This window comes from Babylonia areolata, chromosome 20, assembly GCF_041734735.1.
Source record: "Babylonia areolata isolate BAREFJ2019XMU chromosome 20, ASM4173473v1, whole genome shotgun sequence".
NCBI classification, from domain to species: Eukaryota; Metazoa; Mollusca; class Gastropoda; order Neogastropoda; family Buccinidae; genus Babylonia; species Babylonia areolata.
In genome coordinates this window covers 24,534,068-24,541,312 of record NC_134895.1, presented here as the reverse complement: position 1 = coordinate 24,541,312, position 7,245 = coordinate 24,534,068, and the positions used below count along the sequence as shown (strand labels likewise).

The 7,245-nt window shown below is 37.1% G+C and overlaps 1 protein-coding gene across 3 annotated transcripts in view; it reads right to left on the bottom strand.

The window, feature by feature from the left end:
- LOC143295353 (uncharacterized) overlaps nucleotides 1-7,185 on the bottom strand; it is an 8,923-nt gene extending 1,738 nt beyond the window's left edge. Inside the window, exons 1-2 of one of the 3 annotated variants that reach the window (XM_076607007.1) lie at nucleotides 6,890-7,185; nucleotides 688-793 (exon numbers count right to left, since the gene is read on the bottom strand). The gene's annotated coding sequence lies outside the window, so the exon portion shown is untranslated. Of the gene's footprint in view, nucleotides 94-687; nucleotides 794-6,889 lie in introns of those variants that run through there. The other 2 variants (XM_076607008.1, XM_076607006.1) reach the window with 2 other exon arrangements.
- Nucleotides 7,186-7,245: the final 60 nt, after the last annotated feature.

The window sequence follows — 7,245 nt, the reverse complement described above, 5'->3', positions numbered from 1 at the left end:
GTATTTTCATTGGGCAATGCAGAGAACTAACAAGGTCTTCATATATGCCTCCACAGGATAATATATTTACTTAATTGGATAATACGGATCATTGGCTGGATGTGAATACAAACTGTCGACATTTGTTCGTCGATTTATTTGTTGATTTTCTGAAACTTGCATGTTGACAAGTACAGATATTGTGATACAGTGTGGATATTGTTTACTGTTTCTAAGGCACATTAATATGGAAGTATAACTATCAAGCTATATATATATATATATATATATATATATATATATATATATATCCAACATGCATTACTGGTTAAATGATTTGCCGTTATATAACTAGTGGCTGACTCGTTTTGAAAAACATAGATAAATAAATATAAAATATTCCAAAATATAAATCAATAAACCAATTAAAATAATTAATCAACAATTCATTGAATCAATGATTAAGCAATTAATAGAGAAGTAAATCAATATAGAGACTCCTGAACGTTGTATAATTCGCGGCTCATATGAACAGTGCAAAAAGTGTCCTTTTCTCTTCCCACGGTCACTGAACGCTTTCCCGATGAAAACATTCAGCTCAATGTGTACCGTGAACACTGTCAGCTCAGCACTTCCCTGACCACCACACGCATCGTGCCTCGATCCCAAGGAAAAGAACACAACCACCGCGTCATTAAATCATTTTACCTGTGGGCCTGGCGAATGGAGAAGGAACTGTTGCTGAACAACAAGGCCACAATTGTCTGGTGACCTCTGGCCAGTGCCATGGGGTCCACGTTGTTCACTCTGAAGTCTGGAATGGTATGGCTACGGCAATAATGTATAAAGCCTAGTGGAATACCACGAGATGCACACACACAGACACAGATCACTAGGCAGTGATCATTTACCAATTATTCTTAAACTTCATAAAAAATCTAAATCTACCGATGTAAGTAATGATGCAATTCCAAAGTTCTACTACGAACAGGCTGATTGGGGAAAATATCAATCCTTTCTTTCAAGCCAAGACTTAGATAAAATTGAGGATTTAGACGTTGATATATTTTATTAAAAAATTGCTAAAACAATCATTGAAGCAGCTGAATTATCAATTCCAAAAAGAACCCCCGCCAGAAAAGAAAAGCATAATGGTAATATTTGGTGGAATTAAGCGTGTGCACAGGCTGTTGAACTTAAAACGAAGACTTTTAAACAATGGTTAAAGGATAGTAAGGAAATTTTTAAAAAAATGATAAGAACATGGAGATTGACAAGCAAAGACTAAAGGACAGGGTGGAGTAATCCCATAAAGACATGAGGAAAGCCAAAAATCATTGCAACAGAGTTGTTGCTCAAGTCAAAAGGCAATATTGGTCTAATTATTGTATTCAAGATTTACAAAGATACAATGAAGGTATGGAAGAAAATTAAGGATATGAAAAATGGGATATCTTTTCAAGAATATCATATAAAAGTTAATGGGAAACATTTCCCTACCTCTTTAGAAAAAGCAGAAACTTCTGCAGATATGTTTGCCAAAACATGCAATGATGATGGAATAACACCCGAACAGCTGGCTATCAGAATTAATAGTGAATCAAATGAACAATATAAGGAAGCAGCTCCTAATAATGACATATTTATAAATGCTCCACTCACTTCTAAAGAGTGTTGAAGATGCAATTGCGTCATTTGGAAATAAAAAAAAAGTACTGTAGGTTATGATGGTATTTCGTACACCATGATCAGTCATCTTCCTAAAGAATGATGCAAACTTCTTCATACACTTTATGCAAAATGTTGGGAAACGGGTAAAACACGTTGTATATGGAAGAAAGCTATCATTACTCCCATACTTAAATCAGCTAAATCACGATCAGACACATCGAGTTATAGACCCATATCCCTAACATGGCACGTCGGAAAAATCTTGGAGAAAATTATATTGATGAGGCTAACATATTATTGTGATAAAAATAGAATTATTCCGATTGCACAGGCCAGATTCAGAAAGGGCAAATCTACTTTAGATCACCTAAAAAACCTAACAACTAACATAAAACAACAGTTTTCAAAGAGAAAGAGTGTTTTGGCCACGTTCTTTGATGTACAAAAAAATTATGACCGCATTTGGCATGCCAGACTACTGTTTAAGCTACAGAACATTGGGTTAAGTGGCAATGTATACAGGTATATAAAATCTCTTTTGACAGAAAGAAGCATCATCACTAAAGTTGGGCAATCATTGTCGTCTTCAAGATCAATTAACATGGGTATTTCGCAAGGTTCTATAATTTCCCCATTTCTGTTCAACAAATGTTATAGGATTTGCCAAAATATTTGTCTAAATCTATAAATCTCGCCCAATACGCTGATGATTTAGCAGTTTGGATGAACGTAAATTTGCGAAAGAAAACGGACCTGCGTTATATCAATCACATTAACAATATTTATACCAATCAGAACTTGATAAATTAAACATTTGTATGAAAGATGCTGGATTACAGTTCACCGCCCGCCCCCCCCCCCCCCCCCCCCCCCCCCCCTCCCCAAATTACCAACTTTTCCTCTTGATGGAAGAGAATTCTTCTACAAATCTGAGGTCAAATTCCTTGGTGTTTATTTTACTCCAAAGCTAAATTGGAAGAAACATCTAGAAAACATGAGATAAAAAGCAATGAAAAGCTTACATTTTCTTAAAATCGTCAGTAAACAGTCTTGGGGTCAAGATTCACAAACACTAATTCATCTCGCTACTGCACTGGTAAGCTGTAGATTGACGTATGGACAGGAGGTATTTTTCTCTGCTCCGAATGCTTTCCTTAAAAAACTGCAAAGCCTAGATAGCAAAGCCATAAAGTTGGCACTAGGTGTTCTGTTTCATACGAACACATTACAGTCGTATAGAGCTGCAGGAATACTACCTCTTAACTCACTCAGTACGGCCAGTCCTCTCTTCTCCTCTACACAGACCCCTCGGATTATCCAGTGGGTGTCTGAATGACCCAACCTTTAGCTTCCGTCGTCAGAATTGTGGTATTCTTTGTCAACATTCGCGTCTTCAGTATAAGAGCCTACCGCTTGCAATATTTTGATGATGGTAATCGGGGTGAAACGCTGTTAATGTCGTCTCTTTCGCCGTTCGTATGGAGAGAGTTAATGAATTAAGAAAGTTAGCATCGGCAAAATATGTAATTAGAGCAAATGGTACAGAAAATTCAAAACTGCAGTTAATATACGGTCTGACAAACTTTTTTTGAAACGAGCGAAATAGAACAGAGATCCAGAAACTATTTCTACATATGTGTCAGATACTATTAATCAATCAAATGTTGATCCACAAAATGTTGCTCCGATTATGAGCACTTCACCAGTTCCATTATGGGAATTAATGGGAGCAGCCTTTGACATTTAATATTGTGACATTAATGTAGCTGTGTACCGAGTGGTTATTCAAGGGTACGGCACAAAAGACTTAACTAAATATGATTAATTGAAGGATAGACAAGATCCCACACACAGGCCAGGAACATATAGAGGCCAGTCACAAATGGGTTTTCTATTGTTTTATTTACAATAGTTATATGGAGAAAAAAATTAAGAGAAGAAGCTATCCAGGAGAAGAACTAAGAGAAGATAAAAAGAGAAAACTAAGAAAAAGACAGTTCCTGGAATGACACAAACAAATGTCATTAGCACAACATGTCGGCACAAGTGAATAATAAAACGCATGTATACATATCACATGGAAAGACTATCACTCGGGTTTGGGATATGCAACAACATAATGCATATGCGTAAAGACCAAACGCTGACATCAAATGACATTTCTAATACATTTAAATAGCGTAGTTAAAGTGATTGAAGCGATGCTGACTTAGTGAAAGTACACTGACAGTACAGATTAGGTAAAGCTTATACTGTGTCAAAGTGACTCAAATGAATCAGTTTATCATGTTGCACAATACTGGAGTAAGCCGTATAGGAGAGAGCGTGACAACTAAATTACAATTAACAGACTGATACATATCAGGTGGTTTTAACCAATAACTGATATTAATCCAACACTATCTTGTAATCATAACAGCAGAATACTTCACACATCTTAGAGTACGGAGAATCAGTGAAACACTGTAACCTTCATCAGTGACAGCAAATGAGAAAGAACGCATCATATGCACCAACTAGACTATTCTTGAACAAACTATTAGTGTCCAGAGACGTCACTGACTGTGACGTTAAGAATCAAATGGAATACTGCTCCGAGCATATGACGACATGGCGATTTCTAGATCAATCATAGCTGAACTGTGCCTAACATGTCAAAGCCATACCTAAACAAAGAATTAACTGAACAAAGCAACATCAACATACTCATATGAACACAAGTAATGTGTCAAACAATACAATTTACAAGTCAACACATTCTACACACTAGTACTTACAGCGATATGTAGCGAGGTGTCAGCTGTTGTGGGGACACACAAGACACACTGCCCGCGACGCAGCAAGAGAGAGAGAGAGAGAGAGAGAGAGAGCAGGCTCTGGTCAGATGACTGACCAGGTATGAAATGAGCACTTATCACTCACTGTGCCAATTTATGCAAGTTTAGCGGACCGCAAAGGCCGTCACGTGTGCTGCAAGCAGATCGTCACTAATCACGGAAAATCTGATGACAACTATGCTTGTTTCAAGGTGTTCAGTGACAGATTTCTGAATGACTCCTGAACCGATTTACGTCGGATAAGTTGCAAAAGAAAGAGCTCAACGCCTACTTTATAATGAGTATAAAATGAAGTGTTGATCATTTAAGATGAATTTATAATCTTAATTTAAGTCACCTGAACAGGGTCAGTTTTAACGACATCGTCGCTGAAAATTACATACTGCGTTAAATCAGTTTAACGTAAGCGAACATAAATGGAATAGATTTAAAGATGGAATTACAACGATTCTGCAAGTATATAATACTTGCAGTTTACTGATCTGACAAAAGAGGTATTGATTAATTACAGTGGAACGAGACACAAGTTTCTTCTCAGCCAATGACGTACCGCGATGCGACACTGGTCGAGCAGGTCGTCTGGCGAGGGCAAAATGATGTAAGCGGAGTGACGTCACACAATCCTGGGCGCGGGTAAGGAAGGAAAACTGTCGTCTGCTAATACAGCTTGTGCGTGAGCAGTTTTGGAGCAAGCATAGCGCGCTTGGTCACATTAAGAAAGATGAAAATCCCAATATACTAGCTTCTCAAGTCAAATCACACTTGTCTGAAACATACCCCCACCACTTTAAAAATATATACAGATGGTTCTGTTCTAGAAAATCAGTTTGCTGGTTCTGGATATGCAAATCCTGCTTTGAAAATTGAAAAGTGATATCATATTGGAAAGGGCTTCTCAATTTTTACAGCTGAATTAATTGCCATCTTTTTGACATTAACATATCTAATTGATCTGCCCCTAAACTTGATTAGTGTTTTATTTTGTGTCGATTCAAAATCAGTTCTGCAGTCTATCAAATCAGGTTGTACGAACATTAATTATAACATTATTTTTTAAATAAGATTCTCGATTCACTGTATTCAAATGAGAAGAACTAATATTGAAATGTGCTGGATTCCCTCACACTGTGGGCTTTTCTCTAATGAACGTGAAGATCATCTTGCAAAGCTTGGAGCTAAAAACGCTTTAAATGCAATTGAACTTCCTCATCGGTTATCATAATCTGAAATGTGTAATATTGTTGAAAGAAATATGCAAAATTCCATTCTGTCTTTAGAAGTTAACACTTCTGCTTTATTAAATGCTAAAAGAACTGGCAGGGCTGTTAAGAGCATGACATTTAGGTTATTACTAAATGCCCCCCCAACAAAATATTGTGAAAATATTGAATGAATTTGCAAGGGACTTTTAACGGTAGAACACGTTTTAACCCGCTGTTTAGTAATGAAACCTTTTTTGCCTCCAGAAATTACGGACAACGTGTTACCAGTTTCAAATGTTAAAATTTTGTTTGGAAAAAGTTATATATTTCAAACGGTTCTTTATGAAAGTTAGCTAGTTATGCGTTAAATAGTCCATTTGGTTGTTTATTGTAGGTCCCCACATGAACCTCTTTTCAAATAATAATCTACAGAAGTAGAGCATACAATATTTTATTATTGATTTTTAGGGGGGGTCCTAATCCCGCTTCCCCCGTCCCGCCTCTCACACACACCATTCCAATATTATGTTTTTTATTTCTCCAATCACTGACACTCACCCTCTCCATTTTAGATTTGTACTCTATCTTTTCCACATTCTGTTCTCTGTCTGTCTGTGTGTCTGTCTGTCTCTCTCTTCCTTTCTTAGTCCCCTCCCCCTTCCCCCCTTCCCTCTACCTCAACCGCCCCCCTTTTCATTCTAATATACAGAAATTACTACTACAGAAATGTCGATTTCTAATTAATACTAACAGTCATCATTATGATAGGAATGATAATAATCCAAATAATAATAATATCATTTATTTTCAGTCATCATCTTAGATGAACAGACTATAAATAAATAAACGAGCCCAACACACACACACACACACACACACACACACACACACACACACACACACACACACAGAGTGAGACAGAGGTAGAGAGAGATAGAGAGAAAGACAGAGACACACAGAGAGTGTGAGGGAGAGAGAGAGAGAGAGAGAGAGAGAGAGAGAGAGAGAGAGAGAAGAGAAGGGGGGAGGTAGAATAACAGCAAGACGTCAATAATGATCTGTTCTAATCTAAAAACAGACTGTCTATCAGCGTTGCCTAATCAGTCAAAATTTCATGCTTGTACTTTGAAAACAAATGGAAGAAAAATACCACAACCCGATTAGGTTAATATTTTATAGAGTTATAGATTCCAGACTTACCTCAAATGCCTTTCTTTTCTTCTCACGCCTTGTTGTACAAGAATAAGAGTGGTACCACGTCAACCTTCTGCTGTGTCCTTAACCCGTTTGTTGTGAAAAATGAATATCGCAGCAATGTTGTTGGCACACCACATAAAGTCTGTAAGAAGCACATGAAATCGTTAGCCAGTTATGATAATACCGCAGTGGCCAGAAAGTATCTACAGATTGTTTTGATGATAAGATAAGATAAGATAAGATATTATTCAGATAATATTGGGCCAGAATGCCTATGTCTGATCTTTTGATTACTTTACTTTCATCCTGACCATCAGAATCTTTTGATCATGATCGTATTGTACACACAATGGTAGGTC